This window comes from Notechis scutatus, chromosome 2 (genome assembly GCF_049901735.1).
Source record: "Notechis scutatus isolate UNSWTSFEM ecotype Mainland chromosome 2, rNotScu1.2, whole genome shotgun sequence".
Taxonomy (NCBI): domain Eukaryota; kingdom Metazoa; phylum Chordata; class Lepidosauria; order Squamata; family Elapidae; genus Notechis; species Notechis scutatus.
The window spans coordinates 32641147-32663345 of record NC_142010.1 but is presented as its reverse complement, the minus strand read 5'-3'; the positions used below and the strand labels follow the sequence as shown (position 1 = coordinate 32663345).

At 36.5% G+C, this 22199-nt stretch overlaps 1 protein-coding gene across 3 annotated transcripts in view; it reads right to left on the bottom strand.

The window, feature by feature from the left end:
- ATXN7 (ataxin 7) overlaps window positions 1-22199 on the bottom strand; it is a 130364-nt gene that overhangs the window by 107180 nt on the left and 985 nt on the right. For all 3 annotated transcript variants that reach the window (XM_087954546.1, XM_026679473.2, XM_087954548.1), the window contains exon 2: window positions 968-1054. The gene's annotated coding sequence lies outside the window, so the exon portion shown is untranslated. The remainder of the gene's footprint in view (window positions 1-967; window positions 1055-22199) is intronic.

Here is a 22199-nt window from a genome sequence, read left to right as displayed (position 1 = left end):
GCTGCATTTAGATATAAGCACGTATCAACCCTCCCACCTAAAAATAGCTAATGTTTACTATGTTTTTACTTGGATTTCAGACACTTTCTAGAAGTTTATTCATCTTAAGGCTTATAGGGTAAAGTAAAATTATAAATCTCAAACTAAGATTAATAACGTTCTTGTTTCAAGATGATGAGACTTCATATTAATTAGCTAATTTTAGAAGACTCGGGGGGCTATACAAAATGGTTTGGGAGTTATACATGGCCCTATATGGCCTCAGTTTATGCATGCATCCCTGTTTTATTAATTCAAATGTTCACAACACATGCATTCCTAGGTTATTAATTTAAAATATTTGCAAAATAATGTTATCTTTGAACAGTAAAACAGCAGTTTATTCCTGTCGTAAGGGAGTGACACTTTCCCGTTTAATGTGCTCAATCTCCCCCTTTCTTTGAATTATATATGCGACTCTGTCTTCTTTAAAAAGGGGGGGAGAGTATAATTTTCCCTTATAGGAAAAACATTTTTCTTATGCAACAGATATCATTATCCCCAGCACTCTTCATTTATTAGTAGAAGATCACTGGTCTGTCATTGGACAAAAGATTTAATAAGAACATTAATGTCAATGCCTGGAATGCACTACCTGACTCTGTTGTTACATCCTCTAACCCCATTCCTTTAACCTCAAACTAACCACTATTGACCTCACCCCATTCCTAAGAGGTCTGTAAGGAGTGTGCATAAGTGCACCATCGTGCCTACCGTCCCTGTCCTATTGTCCCCATTTATTCGTAGCTATTTCCTGTATTCTTACTCATGTTTATACTTATATCTATTATCTTGTAAATGACTGACAAATCAAAATAAATAAATAAATAAAAACATGATCCAAAATCTACTTTCTCTCAATATTAGCATGCTTTCTAATATGTGTGCATGTGTAAGAGTGAATGCATTGATTAGTGGGTCACAATACCTTAAAATCTGGTAAAAATCAGGTTGATATATCAATTGATCATCATCTGCCTGGATTGTGGAAATTTCCTTTTACGGCTGATTAAATCTGCAATGGAATACATAATCAAATCACTATTACAGTAATAAGATTTTGCCCTTAGCAAAATAATACAGGTTGTACAATACTAATAAATCTCCAGCTTATTAGAACCCAACTGCTTAAGCTTAACCATCATAAAGCTTTTTTATTTGCAAAATAAGTTTAAATTATATGAAAAGTATATTCTAATCATATGTAGGGAGAACGGAATGCACCTCAGGATCTACTTAAAGACTATATACCTGTGATGGCGAACCTATGGCATGCATGCCAAAAGTGGCACGCAGAGCCATTTGTGCTGGCACGTGAGCTGCAGACAAACTTACCTCACTGCGCACGCGCATGCCTCACAGCTGATTTGGGGAGGGGGGGTTGGTTGGTTTGAGGCCTTTTTCAGAGGCTTGGAAAAAGCCTCTGCAAGATTTCTCAGGCCGAATTATAGGCCCGTTTCATCCGGAAGTGACAGAACAGGCTTATAATTCGGCCTGAAAGGCCTCGCAGAGGCTTTTTCCAAGCCTCTGGGAGGCCGAAAAAGGCCTCAAACCAGCCGAAAAATCAGCTGTGAGGCGCAGTGCAGGTAAGGGGGTGGCGGGGGGGGAATGCATGCACATGCACAGGGGGCGTGGGGGCGCACATTGCATTCTGGGTGCTGGCACACGAGTGCGGTCGCGCTGGCGCACTCACAATTTTTGGCACAGGAGCCCCAAAAGGTTAGCCACCACTGCTATATACCGTTAAAATACTACTACTAACCAATCTTGACCAAGTTCATAATTTTTATTTTCTTGGCATCAATAACAGAATGTCGGGAAACTCTCAGAGCAGCCCAACAGAGCAGCATCTGCAGGGGGCAGGCAAGAGGGGGTCAGAATGATGAAAAGGATATCATAATGCAAGCTCTTCCCTTGTGATGCCACATGCATGCCCAAAAGGGGCAGAACCTGTGCCACCATACCACCCTGTTGTTTTTCAAGATTCAAAGCGGACAGATCTTGAAAAAACTACCAGCTCAATGTACAGTATAAGCAATATGAAACATTTTAATTTGTAGTAATAGCTTGATATCAACAATAATCTCGGTGTTTTGAGAAAGACCCATCTATAGAGCAAACTCAAAAGCATAGATTCTGAGCAACTCTGTCCTTTCAGTCAATGGCAGTTTATTTATTTAGAAAGCATATGCAGCTATTCTTCTAAGCAAATAACTCTTGGTAGTTCACAATTTAAAAAAAGATAAAAAATAACATACAGATTCAAAAAAATATAATAAATACAAAATTCAAAAGCTGTCCTAATCTTCAATCACAAATTCATCAAACCAGGTTCCACCAACAACCTTGTACCTATGGGGGAAAAAATCATTTTTTAACAGACACATTATTGTCAGTAGCAGATTCATCTCCATCAATATAAATTTTAACTTCCAGATAACATTAAAACACAGACAGAAATGTTAATGCCATAATCTGTATGCCCACATTGTAGTTTTGCTTCTTAATTAAACTATCTGAATATATATATATATATCCAAACTGCAAAAAATGCACATAGAAATATTATGCAGTGATTTTATTAAAAAAAATTCCTTAATTTACTAAATTTTCAAAAAGTAATTGAATGCATATATAATTTAATGTTCAACATTATCTGTATTTTAGTAAATCTGTTTAAGTTCCATAACAAATTGTGTACAGAAAAATTGAAGTTAAAATTTGGATTTATTAACTAAATTTTGCTTAATTAGATAAACTGACAAGCTCATTTTTTTCAGTTCAAAAATTATTAGAGTTAATAGTGTGACAAGGCCTCATAAAAGACATAAGAACATCGGCTATTAAAAATAAAGATGTACATGACTAAAGGTTACTATTTCACATTTCAAGAATAGACTGCCAAAAGCATATAAGTTGAATAAAATGTAAAATACATCTGCAGACAACCAATAGGAGGAGCCAATGTTTACAAAGCACATGGATTTTACAAATCTACAAAGTCTATTGTTAAAACAAAACACAGAAGATGCGCCTTTTCATTTATTCATAAATATTTCTTAACAGTTCTTCACTATTATGAAGCATTTATATTTATCTGTTTAATATTAATTTACTACCACCACCACCCAAAAAAACCAAACAAACAAAAAAGGAAAACGTAATTTCAGTGTTAGTAATGTAGGTGCCACAGCACTAACCTTAAAAAAGAGATTTGTTCATTTACAGGTACAATGTCACAGCGCTATGCACAATGTAAACAAAAGACAATGGAATGCACCCCAGGCTAAGGATGTCAGCATTTTTCAAACACCTTTCTGGCTGTTGCATTTTATAGTGATGCAATTTGACCTACATTTCAGTGGCCAAAGACAGAGGGAGATAGAGAAAAGGAGACAGAAAAGGCAGCAGCGGTGGTGTTGGTGGTGGTAGCTGTGGTAGGAAGGTGTGTGCGAGACACACACACACAGAGAGTGAGAGACAGACAAGTTGACAGTGAGGAAGAGACTGAAATTGTTTATCCACCAATCCACTAATTGGGGTTTTAACTGATGCTACAAAAGATATAGAGTAGGAGCAGAAATCTTTTTTAAAAGTTTCAATGATAATAAAATATTCTACTTACATAATGTCACAAATATAACACTACAGAAAGTGGAATGCATAAAATAAGGTCAGGGTATTTTATTTGGGGACAAAAGTAAATACCATCACTAAACCAAGGAGAATAATCCTAGAATAAATGCTGTAATGTGGGGTTCTTATCAATTTTTCACAAATGTTATCATTAACACTTGCATAATTCAAATCTTATTTATTTACTGGAGAATTTTTTTTGCTTGCATAGAAACATGTTCACGTTTCTACACTCACTATAAAGGCCATCTATAGTGGCTTTTCTTACAGCACCTTCCCAAAGGCAAATTGAGCTCAAACATATTGTAGCTCAGGAGAGCTATTTTGGTGTTCTCAACTTTGCAGGACAATAATCTTCATGTAAAGGAACTGTATGATATAGGATCTCAGTGTTGGGTTTTCCCTTGTTCATCCTATTGGCTATAGAATATGATCAAGCAAAACTTGTAAGAAAACCAAGGATAATGGAAATAGAGCCAGTTAGATCTGAGCAGTACTTCGAACTTCTTCAATTAAGACAGACTTCCATATATTATCCCCTTCCTTCAAATTTCCAACCACTGGAAATCCCAAGCCACAAGGCTTTTTACCTTGGCTCAGTGCCCTCACTTTTGCTGGTTCTTCAAGGCAGATATACGACACGCCCTTTGGCAGAGAGTGAATACCCATGTTGCACCAAACAGGGTCAAAACTGTAACACATCTTCCTCTTCAGCCTATTTTAGAGAGCTAATCGTAATGATCATTTACTCTGTTCCTGCATGGGTGTCCTGGCTATACAAGCCATTGCCACGCATATTGTCTGCTTTTAGCTAAGAACCTTGCTATTAGGTACAGATAATTCTCGACTTGCGATCACAACTGAGCCCAACATTTCTGTTGCAAAGCAAGACATTTGTTAGGGGAGTTTTGCCCCGGTTAACAGATAATCAGAGTTGGAAGGGATCTTGTAGGTCATCTAGTCCAACCCCCTGCCCAAGCAGGAGACCCTACACCATTTCTGACAAATGGCAGCCCAATCTCTTCTTGAAAGTCTCAAGTGATGGCGCTCCCACAACTTCCGAGGGCAAGCTGTTCCATTGGTTGATTGTTCTCACTGTCAGAAAGTTTCTCCCTATTTCCAGGTTAAATCTCTCCTTGTTCAGTTTCCATCCATTATTCCTTATCTGGCCTTCAGATGCTTTGGAAAATAGCTGGACCCCTTCCTTCCTGTGGTAGTCCCTCAAATACTGGAACACTGCTATCATGTCTTCCCTGGTCCTTCTCTTCACTAAACTAGCCATGCCCAGTTCCTTTAACCGTTCTTCATGTTTCAGTCTCCAGTCATCTAATCATTGTGGTTGCTCTTCTCTGTACTTTTTCTAGAGTCTCAACATCATTTTTATAATGTGGTGACCAAAACTGGATGCAGTACTCTAGGTGTGGTCTTATTAAGGCTTTATAGAGTGGTACCTCACTTGATTTCGATTGTATCCCTCTGTTAATACAACTTAGGATTGCATTAGCTTTTTTGGCGGCTGCTGCACACTGCTGGCTCATATTTAGCTGATTGTCCACTAAGACTCCAAGATCCCTCTCACAGTTACTGCTATTCAGCCTGGTTTCACCCAGTTTATATGTGTACTTTTGGTTTTTCTTGCCTAAGTGTAGGACTTTACTTTTCTCTACATTGAATTTCATTTTATTATATATGGCCCAGTGTTCTAGTCTATCTTCTTGGGTGTTAGCTATTCCTGCCAGCTTAGTATCATCTGCAAATTTGGTAAGTTCCCCTTCTATTCCCTCATCTAAGTCGTTAATGAAGATATTGAAGAGTACTGGGCCTAAGACGGAACCTTGTGGCACCCCACTGCATACTTCCCTCCATGTAGACTTTGACCCATTAAGGACTACTCGTTGAGTACGGTTTGCCAGCCAGTTGCGAGTCCATCTAGTGGTGGTGCTATCTATTCCACTTTTTTCTAGCTTACTAAAAAGTAGGTTGTGGTCTACTTTGTCGAATGCTTTGCTGAAGCAAAGTTTATTGCCTTGCTTGTCAGAGTTGTTAAGTGAATCACCGCAGATGTTAAGTTAGTAACACAGTTGTTAAGTGAATCTGGATTCTCCATTGACTTTGCTTGTCAGAAGGTCACAAAAGGTGATCACATATAACCCTGCAACCATCATAAATATGAGTCAGTTGCCAAGCCTCTGAATTTTGATCGAATGGATGTGGGGATGCAGCAACGGTTGTAAGAGTGACAAATGGCCCTAAGTCACTTTTTTTCAGTGCTGATGTAATTTTGAACTAAATGACTGGTTGGAAGTCAAGGACTACCTGTAAAAACACTGCAAAAGTCTGTGCAGCGGCATAAATAGAATTTAGTAGATTCTGGCCCAGATAGACCACTATTTACATCCATGCACCATGTAGTTAATTCTGTATTAGCTTCAGCCATGTTGATTAGAGTCTTAGGCTTCACAGCCCTGCATATTTATTTAGGCTTAGGATGGCATTATTATATGCATGTATGCATGCACGACCATCATACTGGTGTCTGTACCAAGGCTCATAAATGTTTTAAGCAGTATAAAATGAAATAGCTGTTTTTGTCTCCCAAACCTTTTAGCTCTAAATTTTAACCTCTAAATGTTACTCTCCATTTTCTAATCAGATAACTCTTAGTGTTTATTACTTAGCTCAGAGGTCTCCAAACTTGGCAACCCTTCCTCTAGGTTTAGAAATAATTTCAGCCGTTTTATGACTCAGGGTTTAATGGGTTGTCTTTAGCAGTTTTGTACTTTTCTGTACTGTTTAGTCTTATATTGTTCACTTTTAGTGCTCATGTTTCATGTAAACTCTGGACTATCTTCCCCTACTACAATTTTAATGTAGTCCTACTTTTGCATGTATACTCGTCTTGAACCATAATAATAAAAGTTGTAAGCTATATTGTAACTCTTTTTATATCGTATGAGAATCAAATGCATAATTCTACACTCAGAATTTTAAAACAACATAAATAAAAGAAAAAACATTTCACATTTGAGAACTATTTACTTCTCTTAATATTTGATACATAAATCATCTATCTTAGTATCAGTAGTAACCAAGAAATAATCACATTTGCAAAGATGGAATTCTTAGACCCAAAGGAATTCCAATACTTTCCTAGAAGATATAGATTGTAACATTACAGGTAGTCCTTGAGTTATGACCACAACTGAGCCCAAAATTTATGTTGCTAAGTGAAACATTTGTTAAGTGAGTTTGCCCCTTTCTACAACTTTTCTTGCCACAGTTGCTAAGTGAATCATTGCATTTCTTAAGTCAGTTACATGATTGTTAAATGAATCTGACTTCCCCATTGACTTTGCTTGTCAGAAGGTTGCAAAAACCGATCACATGACCCTAGGACACTGCAACCATCATAAATATGAACCAGTTGCCAAGCATCTGAATGTTGATCACGTGACTATGGGGATGCTGCAGCGGTCGTAAATGTGAAAAAGAGTAATGTCACTTTTTTCAGCGCTGATGTAATTTTGAGCTGTCACTAAATGAACTGTTGTAAATCAAGGACTACCTGTACTTCAAGAGAGGGTGAAATTCTATACACATAAATGGATTGATAGGACCATTTCACCCATAAATATATCCCTTTCCAAAATAATATTTAAGTAGTATCACAACTCTTAAAGTGATTTACAATAGTTAAAAATGTTAAAAATTACAAATTAAGCCAAAAGAAAATAGTATACGGGTAATCCTTGATTTAAGACTGGTCGCTTAGCAACTATTCAAAGTTTCAACAGAACCCAAAAAAGGTACTTACGACCCAGATTTGAAGTGAGGATGAAATGGGATGAAGTCAGCTGACTGCATATGCGCCACGGTGGCACAATGGTTAAGAGTGCAGTACTACAGGCTGCTTCTGCTGACTGCCGGCTGACTGCAATTTGGCAGTTCAAATCTCACCAGGCTCAAGGTTGACTCAGCCTTCCATCCTTCCAAGGTGGGTAAAATGAGGACCCAGGTTGTTGGGGGCAATATGCTGACTCTGTCAACCACTTAGAGAGGGCTGTAAAAAGCATTGTGAAGCAGCATATAAGTCTAAGTGTTATTGCTATTGCTGTTTTGGGCATGTGAGCCACGTTTATGGCTCTTTGTAGAGTCCCTGGTCATGTGATCATGATTTATGATAGTTTTTTTGCTGGAAACTAGCATTTGCTTCCTCTTCCCAGCAAAAAATCACCCATTGAGTTAACTTAACCACTGCAAAAAGGACACGTCACATGATGACCCATCATGACTTACAATCATAATTCCAAGTTCAATTACAGTCATTACTGTACATCAAAGACTTGTTACTGTAAAATGACACAATCGGTTTAAAAAGGAAAAGGAAAAATAGAATGCAAAACATACACTATAATCATTAATAAAGACCTGGGTTAAGATTTAGATCTTTAGCAGGCATGTGAAATGTGTAAGTGTAAGTGCTTCATACATTTCAGGTAAGCATTCCCCTGTGAGTGTGCCACCATCAAGAAGGCTCTCCTGTAAGTAATGAGAATAATCTGTGGTTTCTTGAACCTGTCAATCTCCTCAGAGGAATTATTAACCTGGAGGCTAATGACAAAAATGATCTGCTAGGTATTCTGGTCTTGTGATTGTATTTGTTTGGACCCTTATGTCAAGAACAAGAAGAAAACTTTTAACTTGGCTCAGCAGCTAGCTGGAAATTAGCGCAAGTACTTGAATCCCAGTGTAACAAAAGTATGGTGTTCAACAACTTGGTCCCTTGTTTTGAAGTTTTGCTTTACTCTCTCAGCCTCCTTTCCTGCTTTAGGCTGCCTTTTATTGTCTACTAATTATGCTCAGAGCTGCCAATCTCTCTTTAGCTGTTTTTTTCTATACCTTTGCTTTAATTACAAAGTCACTGATAAATGAATTCACTATTAAAAGGGATAATTACAATTAGAAAGTATTTCTGTATTCCTTCTATTGTTTGACTGGTAATATTGAAACGTTCTCATTTGTTGAAGCCAGAGGTTGCTCTGAACCTATGCTGTGTAATATGGAATCCATCATATCAGATCTACAACCATATTTGTAAACTGATAAGATGCTTTTTGAGTCAATTATAATTCCTGGTGACTACATGCACACAACCAGACAGTTTCTTTGGCAGACCTTCAGAAATGGTTTGCTGCTGCCTTCTTCTGGGATGTGTATTAACTTTCCAGTTTAGCCTATACCCCCAGGACTTCCTGGTATGTTCCTACCTACCAAGTACTAATCAAACCTGACTCTGCTTAGCTATCAAGTCTAGGCAATACCTGCTTTACATCTTATTAAAAATTAATTTAATGTATTCAATTTACATGGCTGCTCACTTGTCATGACAAGCAACTCTGGGCAGCTAACATCAAAATACATAAAAATACACAAAGACCATTATGGCAATGGGAAAATAACTTGCGTTAGCACAAATGAATAGCTCATACAACATCCTGGCCCAGTGCCAGAGGGAAGAACCATTTTCAGAGCCTTTTACAGAGCATTGGAGTAACAACTATTCAACTTCTTTGGGAGTGGGTGGAAGTGGTGAATGCTGTTCCATAGGGCACAGCAATATAGAAGGCACACTTCTTGGATTACATAAACCAGAAAGAGTCTGGTAGCAATTTTTTAGATCAACGATTTTGCTTAAGGCATAAGCTTTCCTGAGCTGTAGCTTATTTTGTCAGATGCATGGAGTAGCTAGCTAGATTAATGTGGAATGTGGATACACTGGGATGAGGGAAAAGCGGATGGGAAGACAGAATAGTTATAACAGACAAGATTCCTTAGAAGGCAGATAACAAACATCTATGTAATTAGCCTTGTGCTTGTTAAGTCTTTCTTAGATAACCTGAAACCTTTTGATATCAGCTCAACTTTGTCCAAATCAATTACTTGCAAAGTTTTTGTTCCAAAATCACAACTTTGAGATTCGTGATGAAATGTCCTAAGAGAGGAAAATGCTTCATAATAGTTTGCCTCTGTTCTGAGTTTTAATCTTAAATTTCTGTCTACTTACATTAATGGATAGATGGTGAGGATGCAAATTTCTTTTATGTCATCCTCTTTATCTATTGTCTTACAATGACATTAAGGGAGTGAACTTGTCCCATAGTTATGTCCAGGTTTAGGTTGGTGGCTGGATAGAAGTTTATTGTTTGTTTGTTTGTTTGTTTGTTATCTATCTATCTATCTATCTATCTATCTATCTATCTATCTATCCATCCATCCATCCATCCATCCATCCATCCATCACATTGGTATCCCATCACAATTACAGCACACACACACCTTATCCCGTAGTTAAAAAAGCAAGAAAATAATAAATAAACTGAAATATAGAAACATAAAAATAGAACAAATAATTTATTGATATCAGGTCCAAAAGCCCTCTGGAAAAGCTCCATCTTCAGCTTTTTCTAGAAAGTGGAAAATGTTGGGCAAATCTCCAATTGGGGGCTTATTCTAGAGAGCCAGCCCCATCACTGAAAACCAGTGCTCCCCCATTCCCATTGATCAGTCTGCCAAGTTAAGTGGGAGATTTCAGTCCTGCAGATTAACCAGATACCAGGCCATAAATGGCTTTATAGATAAAAGCAAACTTTAAATTGCACCAAGAAGCAAATAGGAAACCACTCACTGCAGAACCTACAAAACAGATATAATCTGTGTCCACTTTTGTGAAGACCTGGGCCCATTGCATTTCCCCCCACTGAAGCTTCTTTAAAGGGTGGTCTTTAAAGGTAGCCCCCTTTAGAGTGTGTTGCTGTAGTCTAATTGGGGATGGGGGGTGGGAGAGTAATGGAGCTGTTTATGTCCCCTCATTGTAAACAAGGCCACAACTGTTGTGCCAGCTGAAACTTGGCAAAGGCTCCCCTGGTCATAACGCACCTGCTGATCCATCAGGAACTATGAGTCCAAAAAAACAAGTTGGGGGCCTGCTCCATTCAAGGACAGTGCAACTCTACCCACAAAAGAAATAGGGGGCTCACACAGGAATACTGGTGTCTAAACAATAGCTCTGTCTTGTTTAGGTTTAAACTTTTTTTCTGCCTTCTAAACCCACACAGCTTTCAGACACAAGGGCAAGACTTCAACAGCAACTGTAGCCTGGGCTAGGATCATGATACACAATAGGATATCACCAGTATACTGATGATACTGGATTTCAAATGCTGAATGACCTCCCAGTGGCTTCATACAAATCTGAAATAACAAGTGGAAGAGAACCAACCCCTGTAGCATCCACCAAGGGAATAACCATGGGTCAATCTCTCCATCCCAACAACTGCCTATTGCAAATGACAACTTAGGAGGGTATTTTGTGTAACATACAGATATTTCTCAACTTACAACCAATCATTTAGTGACCATTCCAAGTTGCAATGCAACTTACAACTGGTTGTTACACTTATAACCATTGCGGCATCTCTATAGTCACATGATTGAAACTGGGGCACTTGGTCACTGGCATGTATTTATCAAGGTTGCAGCATCCTGGATACTCATCCTTTGCAACCATCTCTCTCTCTCTCTCTCTCACAATGTGTGTGTGTGTGTGTGTGTGTGTGTGTGTACATATACATATACATATACATACATACATACATACATACGTATGTATGTATGTATATATATTTTCTTAAGTTTTTGTGGGTACTTACATGTATGGCATTCAGCTTTGTTCGGATATTTTCCCACGTCATTATAGTTGTGCTTTTAAAGTTGTAGCAATGTTTCGGCAGAATCTCAACTGCCATCATCAGGCTTCTATATTGTGTTCATCAGACAGAAAAAAAAAAATCTCCACACAAGCCAGGCAAACACCTGGGCACAAACAGATCCCCCCAATACCTCCAGCTTAAACATACCCCAACCAGGCACCCAGATGAAACCTAGCTTCCTAATAAATGATAGCCGTCCATTTACTCGGAGCCAAGCTGCACCAAACGCCTCCAATACAGGAAACACAATGTTCCCAGCCAATCAAGACAAAAAAAGCTACAAAACAGACAGAAGATATTATAACACAAATCAAGCAGAACACAGCAAACTCCAATAAACTCAGACCAAGACTCCCAACCAATCAGGATGAAGACAAAACCATTCTGGCACAGCGTAGACTAGCACCAAATTTAAAACAGAAACGGCTGTGAAAGTCTGACTCATAGACGAACACAATACAGAAGCCTGATGATGGCAGATGAGATTCTGCCGAAATGTTGCTACAACTTTAAAAGCACAACTATAATGATGTGGGAAAATACCCAAACAAAGGTGAATACCATACATATAAATACCCGCAAAAACTTTTTATTTATTTATTTATATATATACATATATTCCATTCTTCCTCAAATGGTGATTTTAATAATTTCTCTTTTTTAGAGAACTCTTGCAGAGAATGATCAAGAGACAGATGGACAATTATAATCAGTACTTTAAAAATAACTTTTATAATAATAATTTAAAAATAACCTTTAACCTTCACAGTAAATAAAATCGGCATGAGCACACACACTACTTTCAAAATACTAATTTAAACAGTAAAATATCAATTAAAATGGTTTTATTGAAGTATTAATTGTAAAAACTGCAAATTTCTAGATGCATTTAAATAAAGCAATTTGTACATATATTTCAGTGTAGAGTTTATAATTTTATAGCTGAAAACTAAAATAACCATAAGTTAATTCAGTGTGATAATAAATGGGGCATTTGACTACAAGGCCATGTTGTTCATGCTGGTGAAAATATGTCACATTTCTATGATAAACTTACATATTTTCTTGAACTTTATTAAGTTTGGTGAAGAGTAGTTTCCTTCAAGTCAACCTCAATTTTTCTCAACTTTCTACATATAATCATGTTTGTGTCTTGATAACTTATCATAAAAATATCCTGCCTGGACATTTTTTAAAAAAAATCACACTCTAGCCCACAGCCCTGGGATTTCCTGGTGGTCTACTTTCCAAATACTAGCAAAGTCAATTAACTTTTGCTTAACTTCTGGGCTAAAATAGAAATTTGAGAAATAGTTTAAATTTCAAAACTGAAAATTCCAAATAACTATTCTATAGGTAGTCCTTGATTTATTATTAGTCCTTTAATGATGTTTGAAGTTACCAGGGACCTTAATAAAGCTTTTGGGCCCATGGCAATTGGCTCACATTTACAACTAGTTTCAGTGTTACAGTCATGTGACTGTGGTTTGTGAAATTTTTTGCAGTTTTCCAGCAGAAAAATGGCCCAAAATACCTACTGAATAGGCTGGATTTGCTTAACGATCATGGAATGTCTTAAGAAACAGGAAGAACCATTTTATGACTGGTGTAAAAACACTATAAAATCAAGTATGATCACATGGTGCCTCAACTTACAACCACAATTACTTACAGGTAATCCTCCCTTAATGACCAATTATTTTATGACTGTTCTAAGTTACCACAGGCATGGAAAGTGTGTTTTCCCCTGGTCATCATAAATAGTTGTGTCGTGGTCATGGTCATGTAACTGCATGTTGGGCAGGTCAGCTTTACACCTGGTCACAGAATTCTGTGGTCATGTGACTATGGCTTACGATGTTTTTTTGCTGGTTTCTGTCATTCATACGAGTGATTTTACTTCATGACTGCAGTATTTGTTAGCAGCCACAGCGTAGCAGCCTACATTCAGCTACATAAGTGCTTTGGCTTATGACCTCAATGACTTATGACTGTAATTCTATGCTCAACTACGGTCATAAGTCAAGGATTACCTGTACAACCAAAATTCCAGGGTTCCATTGTGGAGATAAGTAGATAATATATATAAATTATCCATCCCTAACTACAAATAGCAGTAATAGTAATGATATTAGTTATTAATGCCCACCTGCATCAATGATTATTTTTGCAAATACATTTTCAAGTCATCCCTCGTAAAAAAGATAGCAAACAATTAAAATCCTTTTTTATTATTTTAAAGTGTAGTTTAAAATAGATCTTGACAGTGTCAACGACATCGCAAAAAAAATAAAGATGACACTGTAATGTAAGTTAGACAGCTTATCAGCAAAATGAAGTACCAGATCAGTTATCTTGTTCCAGTCTGCATAAAAATGATATACTCAATTGCTAGCATTTAACATATAAAAATCATTATTTTAAGAGAGTAAAAATTTTTGGTTAAATTATACTAAAGGGAAAACTAGAATTAAATAGAATGTTGTTCACGTTAAAATATTTCTCATCATGTACTCTTCGTAGGAAATAAATGAGTTTGTGTCATTCTAGGACAAGCAGTTCCTCAATTTCAATGCCAAGCCTAATTTCTGAAACACACCTGACAGTTAAAATACTGCAGCAGGACACACCTTGCTTTACTTGAAAACAAGTACACAAGAATACTTCCTAAACAGTAGCAAAATAATTCCAGAGTTTACATCATTTAAAAAAAAAAAGTTAAAGCAGTGAGTAAGAATTCTAGTTGCTTCAGGTATACTTCACAAATGACTACTCTGGTGCAATTTTCATTAATTTCAACAGATTTCCACAAAGTACCGTAATAAAATATGTAGCATAATTTCCACTAAGGCAATCACTGAAGCTAAAACTTTTACTCATTAAAGTATTAATCCAAGTTAATTTTTAGCTCTTATGCAGTGGACCAAACCTCAAAAAATGTACAACAATATTTCTATGAAATGACATGGCTTCCTTAAAATATGAGAACAGGAACATCTCTGCAGCCTTTGAAGATCCAATGCAGAAAGAACACACTGCCAAATGCCATCCTACAATGATTCTGTAGTAAAAACTATTTGTTGACATTACTTTCTCTGAAGTCCCCCAATAGAGTCCTCAAGAATCACATAAAATCCAGTATTGTGATTAATATTTGAATATTAATCATCGTACAAGTATTTGAAACCTGTTTATTGGCAGCAAGGAAGAAAACAAAAGCAATGTATTTTCTTGGAAGTCTAAAAGTTGACTTGATAGATTAAAACAAATCAAACTTCATCTTTTTAAAACAAATTATCTAGCCATTAGCTAAGTTCAGTTCAAAAATAGGTTGTTCCCTAACTGTGCAGCATTCAAGAACAACTCCAGCAGCATAGCAAAATTTCACACTTTGACAGCTCCTATTTCTAAACAAGAACACCCAACACTCCTTTATGGTAATGATTTCTACATAATAGGTAAGATCAGGGAAGTACACATCCAAACCTGTATTCATTTGGCAAAACTCACACATACTGCTCAACTTGCTTTGTGAAGTAGACATAGCCTTTCAGACACAGTTAACTTGCTTTGCATTGTCCCAGAGATTAATTATCCTGGCTCATTACCCATCTGGCTTTCATGGATAAGTCCATACAATCTCCCAGTCTTCTGGTTTTCTAGCCTGGTACCTTAACCACTAGACCAAACTGACTTGCTCCCTGCAGTTTTCTTGGCAAGATTTTTCAGAAATGGCTTGCCACTGTTTCCTTTGTAAGAGTGAAAGAAAGGGACTGCCCAAAGTCACCCAGTTTCATGTCCAAGGTGAGATTTGAATTCAGAGTCTTCCCATTTCTACCCTGATGCCTTAAATCTCTACAACAAATATGTTTGAGCCACTTTCTGTCAGCCCACCCAGGTGACCCTATTAGATGAGCTAATTCTGTTTTATTGTAAGGCTACATTAACAGAATATTGCAGGTCTGAAGGTACATCCATCACTTTTAATCATATGATCAATTAGAGAGAGTCCATCTTAAATTCCTTTTTCTGAACATTATGCAACTGTGGATTCCTCCTATTTAATTGCTTCCTACGTAGCATCTCTTGCCCTTGTTCCTCAAGGTCATTCGCATATTCCATTAAACCCTCCAGCTTATGAGTCATAGTCACATGTGTTCCTACCATTAATGGGACTACTTTGCCCTTTACTTTCCTCATTCTCTCTAGCTCCACACTCAGGCACTGGCACTTCTTCAGCTTTGCATATTCCTTCCTGATGTTGCTGGCACTACTACATCTGTCACCACCTGTCTTCTGATCCTTGTCTACTATCATGATGTCCGGTTGATTGGCCAGTTCCTGGAATAAACAACACCTCCACCAACACTGACAGGGCAACCTACTGTACATAAACAGAGAGCTAATCCCATTCTCATCCAGCACTAAAGATGGCACCCAATCTGGCAACAAAACAACTGCAAGCAAATAGTCAATCTCCACTGTTTCTTTTTCATCTATCCACACATACATAGCAATAGGAGGTATATTTTAGCTAAAAAGAAAAAAGATTTCCGTAGGACATAGCAAACAAGCTAATCATGGATGATCACATCATGTATCAGTATGCAATACACAACAGATCAATTCATTCGCTCTGGTGGTTCTCTTCCTCACAAAATAGTTTCAAAATAGTATATTGATCATAGTAATCAATGCTGTAAAAACACTATACCAAAAGAAAAAGAACTAAGAAGCTTTTTGGTTACTCTTAACTTTTTCACTTGAAGGAATAGTATCTAATTATATATTATATTAATAGAGTAATAGAACAGAATAATGGAGTTGGAAGGGACCTTAGAGGTCCAACAGCCCCCTTCCACATACAAGCAGAAGACCCTATATCATTCTGGACAAACGACTGTCCAATCTCTTAAGAACCTCCAGTGATGGTGCACCCACCTTCCGAAGGCAAACCACTCCACTGATAGTTTTCACTATCAGAACATTTCTTCTTAATTCTTAGTTCACTGTCAGGAAATGTCTTTTTAGTTACCTATATTGACATAATGGAGTAATTAAAAAACATTTAATTTTAATAGAAGGAGCTATCCTATTCAATGTTTACTGAAATAGAAAGTAGAATCTAACTTTAATCAATTCATCCCTTCTTTGCCTGCTCTGAAATCTTACTTTTGGTACTGTTGTATTATTTGCTAGCAAAAGAAGGCAATGCAGAGATTTGTCTTCCAATCTGTAGCATGCTATCTGAGTCAACTGAATAAGAGGGAAAGAAGAAAATATTGACCACAAGGGAAAACCTAAAATTTAACAGTAACAAATGGCATTTTTATTTCAAGATCTCCAAAGTAAAAAAAAAGAAACCAGGCAGCAATACACAACAAATCCAAATTCTATACTGTCTGAGTTCTTACCTGAAGAGGGCAGCATCTTCTAGGTACCGAAATATATGTAAGTTTTATGTGATGCATTATGTATCTATACACTTAAAATTTCTTCTTGAATATGTCATCATATTGAAAAGAGGCTGCATATTTCAATTTTTTAAAAAATTGCACTCATTTCATGAAAGAAAATACATTATAGATTCTTTATTCAGAGATAGTTCTCTATATATATTTAATCCAGAAATTTTAGTTAAAAGTTGTAAAACTGAAACCACCTTTTCCTCCCAAATGTCATTATATTTCTGTATCGATAAGGTGGCATACCTTTTTGGTTTTAAGTTACAAGCCTACAGTTACGTCTACATCAATGAAAGTACTATTTCAAACTGAACTGTAAAGACAAACAACAAAACATACCAAATCCCATAATTTAAACATAAAACAATCAAAATCAAACTGAAATAAGTTGTAAAGTCTAACAAAAATAACAAACCAGTATAAAAAGATAGGAACACAAATTAAAAATTGTTTTAACTTGTCAAACATATGCCAAAAATATATTAGGCATCTTCAAAAGCAGATATCCAATTTTGTGAGATTTAACATTGTGAAACATAATTGAAAGATGAATGATACCTAACATTAAAAAAATTGCTTAAATATGGGTAGGCTATGAATCAAAGTGCAACAGATAAATTACATAAAGCGATATGTCTCCTTTTACAGTAAAAGTTATTACCTCATTACATTTGCAAAGATTATAATAGTCCATTCTGGATCATTTAATGAGCTGCAACAGATGGTTATCTACTTTGTTCTCATTAATTGAGGTGAGATTTCATTACAAGCATGAATTTCAGTGACTTCTTAAATTGGCAAATATAAAAAACGTATGCAATAATGTCAGAGGAAAAAGAAATATAAAAAATACTGTTTGCAGTTAAGTATAGGAACCTTAAATGTATATTCAACTACTCTATAACCTGTGGTAGTGGGTTATAGCCCATATAAGCTAACGCCAGGGTAATAGATGTTTAAGGTGCCAGAAAAGTCTTCTTTGTTTTGCTACAACTAATTAATATCACTATGCCCCAATAAATGGTTATAATAGAGACAATTACAATGTAAGGAAAGGTAAAAGGCCACATTTTGCCAACTTTATTATAATTAAATGGTAATTCAGTTCTCTGTTGCCTATTTCAAATTATCTATATATGTTAAAAACAGAGTATTAGAAAGAATCAATGGAATTTGTCCCACAAATAATTATGCAAAGCAGTCTTAAATAAAGCCAACTAGACTCTCTATAGTAAATTGTATAAGGATTACTACATGACCCAATATCACTTTTCCTATTGGCTTTGGTGGAGAATGGATTTTGTGTCTTGCTGACAATACATATTAGCTGTGTAGCAGAGCTTCAGATTCAAAGGCAAAGTGGTGCTTTGGAGTTGTGGGCAAATAACACCTGTCTGCAACTTCTTAAACCCAATGCATCTGTTTCTAGGATCATACTGCAGTTGTGCGGAGTTGTATGAGATTCCAGGCAGCTGCTTTTAAGGAGTTGTAGGTAGGTGAAATATTCACCTCCCTGCATTGTTCGAAATAACTGTTTCTTTGAATCCAAATAACTGTTCAGTCCCATAAAACCAACATAGAAAACAAGTATATTCAATTTTCATATAGCCACTACTCAGCAGGAGCCAAGCAGTAGCATGTAGATATGATAGCAACTACACTTGGTGGAGGGGGAGTGAGGGTGTTAAGAAAATAAGACAAGCATCCAGGCACTTTTCTCTGAACAATCTATTAAGAGGGGAAACTCTGAAATGCAGCCCTAAGTTCTATTGAACTCTCATTGCCAGAATTATTCAGTATCACAGAATAATACCTGTAGTCCTCCATTTACGACAATTCACTTAGTGACCATTCAGTTACAATGGCACTGAAAAAAAAGTGACATGACCATTTTTCACACTTATGACCATTGCAGCATCCCAAAGGTGGTCTTGTGATTTAAATTCAGATTGTTGACAACTGACTCACATGTATGACGGTTGCAATGTCTCGGGGTCATGTGATCCCCTTTTGCAACCTTCTGACAAGCAAAGGCAATGGGGAAACCAGATTCACTTAACAACTATGTTACTAATTTAATAACTGCAACAATTCACTTAACAAATTTGCCAAGAAAAGTCATAAAATGGGGCAAAACTCACTTAACAACATACATTTTGGGCTCCATTGTGATCGTAAGTTGAGGATTACCTGTAATGACTGCATTTGGGAATTCAGAAGAGAACTGGACAGAGTTCTGGTTAGAGGCACTGCTTTTTTTTAACGAAAACCTTCTGATATACCACCTGGAGCTCAGAAAATGCATAAACTTAAGAATTAAGAATACTCTGACAGAATTTATTTTCAATAGCAAAACTGAATAGAAATTATAGCACTTGTTTATAGAAATGTACAGTATACCAGGCTAATACAATTTTTCCTCATTTCAACAGAATGATTTAAAGATAGCAACATAAAAAATCCTTTCGCTGCTACTGGTAAAAATAGATTATTAGCAACTCTTTCCCATTTCTGAACTGAAGACCCCCCCAGCTTACAACCCAATAAACAAGATATTAGACAGACAGAACTGGCTTCGTCTTGTATTGCATTTCCTGAGTTTCTATTAGAAGTTATTCTCAGGATCCAAATCTATGTTGATACAAATTCACATTTAAAGTGGAGCAAATTACAAATCACTGCATCTTTGCTGTTTCTTATAAATACACAGCGCATTATAATCATTCTTTAAAGTTCCAAAATAAACACATTGAAAAGAAATACCAATCTGTGGCAAAAAAAATGTTGAAAACATAAAAAGCTATTCATATATTATTTTACTACTGATGCTTAAAAACAAGGAATCATGAAAACGAAATGTCTAGTGTAGTGGTCGCGAGAAAATTTTGGTGGGCCACAGAGAAATCTCACCCTCACAGCACCTCCTCCAAAAACAATTAATCCAGGCTGCGCAGAAACACAAGGCTGCGGCACCCACATAGCCCGCGGGAACCCTCCCTGCCCACTCACTCCTTACCCAGCAAACTTGCCTACTAAATTGCTATTTTTCCTTTTTCTGACCATCATCTGTTCTGCTGTGCCGGGAGATTTAGATTAGCTAGGAAGCAGGAAATGGTTGGATTTCTTGCTTTCTAGCTAGTTTTTAGATCTTCAGCTCTGCTTTTAAGCACAGCCAAACCTCCCTTAGGACTGAAGGTTCTATTATCCAGTGCAGACTGGCAAGCAAATTTGAGAGACTGAGCTAGCCGATGGCAGATAGATAGATCACTGAATGATTCTGTGAGCAACTAAATCTGCCTGTCTGCTTTGCCTGATTTTGGGTAAAGAAAATCAATATTTACATACATGGTGTGTTGTGAGTTAATTTTATGAGTTTGCTTGCAAGCAAATTTTATGTGATAGACTGAGCTAGCCAATGGCAGATAGAGATTTCTGAATGAAGCTGTGATTCTGTGAGCAACTCAATCTGCCTGTCTGCTTTGCCTGATTTTAGGTAAAAATTGCTCTTTTTTATTAAAAAAAATCAATATTTATATAAATATTTATATTTACATACATGCCATGCCCAGCCAGTCACATGACCACCAAGCCACACCCACAAATTAGGCCACACCCACAGAACCAGTTAGTGGTCCCTGGGATTTAAAATTATGAGTTTGGTGATCCCTGAGGTCCAAAAGGTTGGTGACCCGTGCTCTAGTGTTTCAAACTTGGAAATATATTTGCTTGAATGAAAATAGATTCCCACTCATGATTACTGAAAGCATGCAGTTCCACAAGTCTATAGCTTTCCACTGTTATCAGTATAATTTTCAACATACAATACTTAGATAGTTCCAAAACTCCTTTACCTTCTTTCTTTAAAAATTCAATACATTTCTATTATTTTGTCTTTCACTCTCTTCCTGAACCACTGGTGGAACTTTGACTGGGTTTAGAAATAATTCCATAAGAACAAGAATAAACAATTGCTTCTGCCTCTTTGCCTGATTTTTCCCAGTATGAACACTATTCTTCACTCTACTATCAGCAGCTGATACTTAAATTGTCAGGAAAACAGAAACAACATAAATAGAAAAATAGTTATGCTTCTAAAACCTCCACATTCTTCCTCACCCACAGCAGAATCTACAACGACAGCTCCAATTCTGGATTAACTACTGAAATTAAATAAAAAATATCTAGAATTTTTAATCTGATATACAAGGATCTCCTTATATATGAATTGTGGAATCCATTCATATTTCAACTTTTCAATAGAGCAAAGGAAAAAAATGGGATGAGTCACAATATTCCTCGTTTAATATGACTCAACTTTCCTTATTATGAATACTATAAAGGAAACACCATTTTTTAAAAATCAAATACTCCCTCTTATTTAAAGTCGACTCCTTGGAGGTAAGTGAATTCTGTGAATTCATCGACAAGTGCATTCTTTATAACAATAAATTGCCACCACTTCCTTTCAGGATTTTTAAAAAAAACTTTGCAGTGTACTCTGAGATTACGTAGTGGTCTCCCATCCAGTTGCAAACAATGTCTGACTCTGCTTAGCTTTTTTTCACTTAGCTACCTGCTATGATCTTACTATTTTGTTTTACCAATTATAGTTCTTCAACAAAAGCAACTATCTTCAGTGAAACATATGTAACAAACTGCAAAGGACAGCAATAATAAGTAAAACACTATCAAAGCTATGAAAATCACTAAGGCATTGTAACATTTAATCCACTTGTAAGAGTTACTAAATGGATCCTGTCAAGTGATTTACATCCATATGTTTACAATGGTACAACAAAAACAATCATATCAACAATAGTAGAAATGGTAGACTAGAGGTTTCAAAGGCAAAATAATAGAAGTGGGATGTACATTACTAATTTCAGAAAAGGAAAAGGAAGTAAATCCACAGTATATAGAAATGTAAGAAAATTCACAATGGAAGTTATCAAAGAAAACAAAACATAATGGAAAATAATAGAGGCAATAAGTTAAACAGAACATTGCAGACACTATGAGGAGAAAATTTCAGCAAGCGGATTAGTGTAGTAAAAATCATAGACTCACAGGTTTGGAAGAGACCACAGAGGTCATCTAGTCCAGCCTCCTACCTAACCCATAAAGGTGATGAAAAGGAACAGGGCATGGATGAGGAATAGCAGAAATAAAGGGAAAGAAATGACGGTGACACAATTGAAGTATTTTAGTGTATGTTTTCTGATATTAATGCCAGAACACCACCAATAAAAAAATAGAGACACAACACATTAACAGCAAAGCTGAAAACATA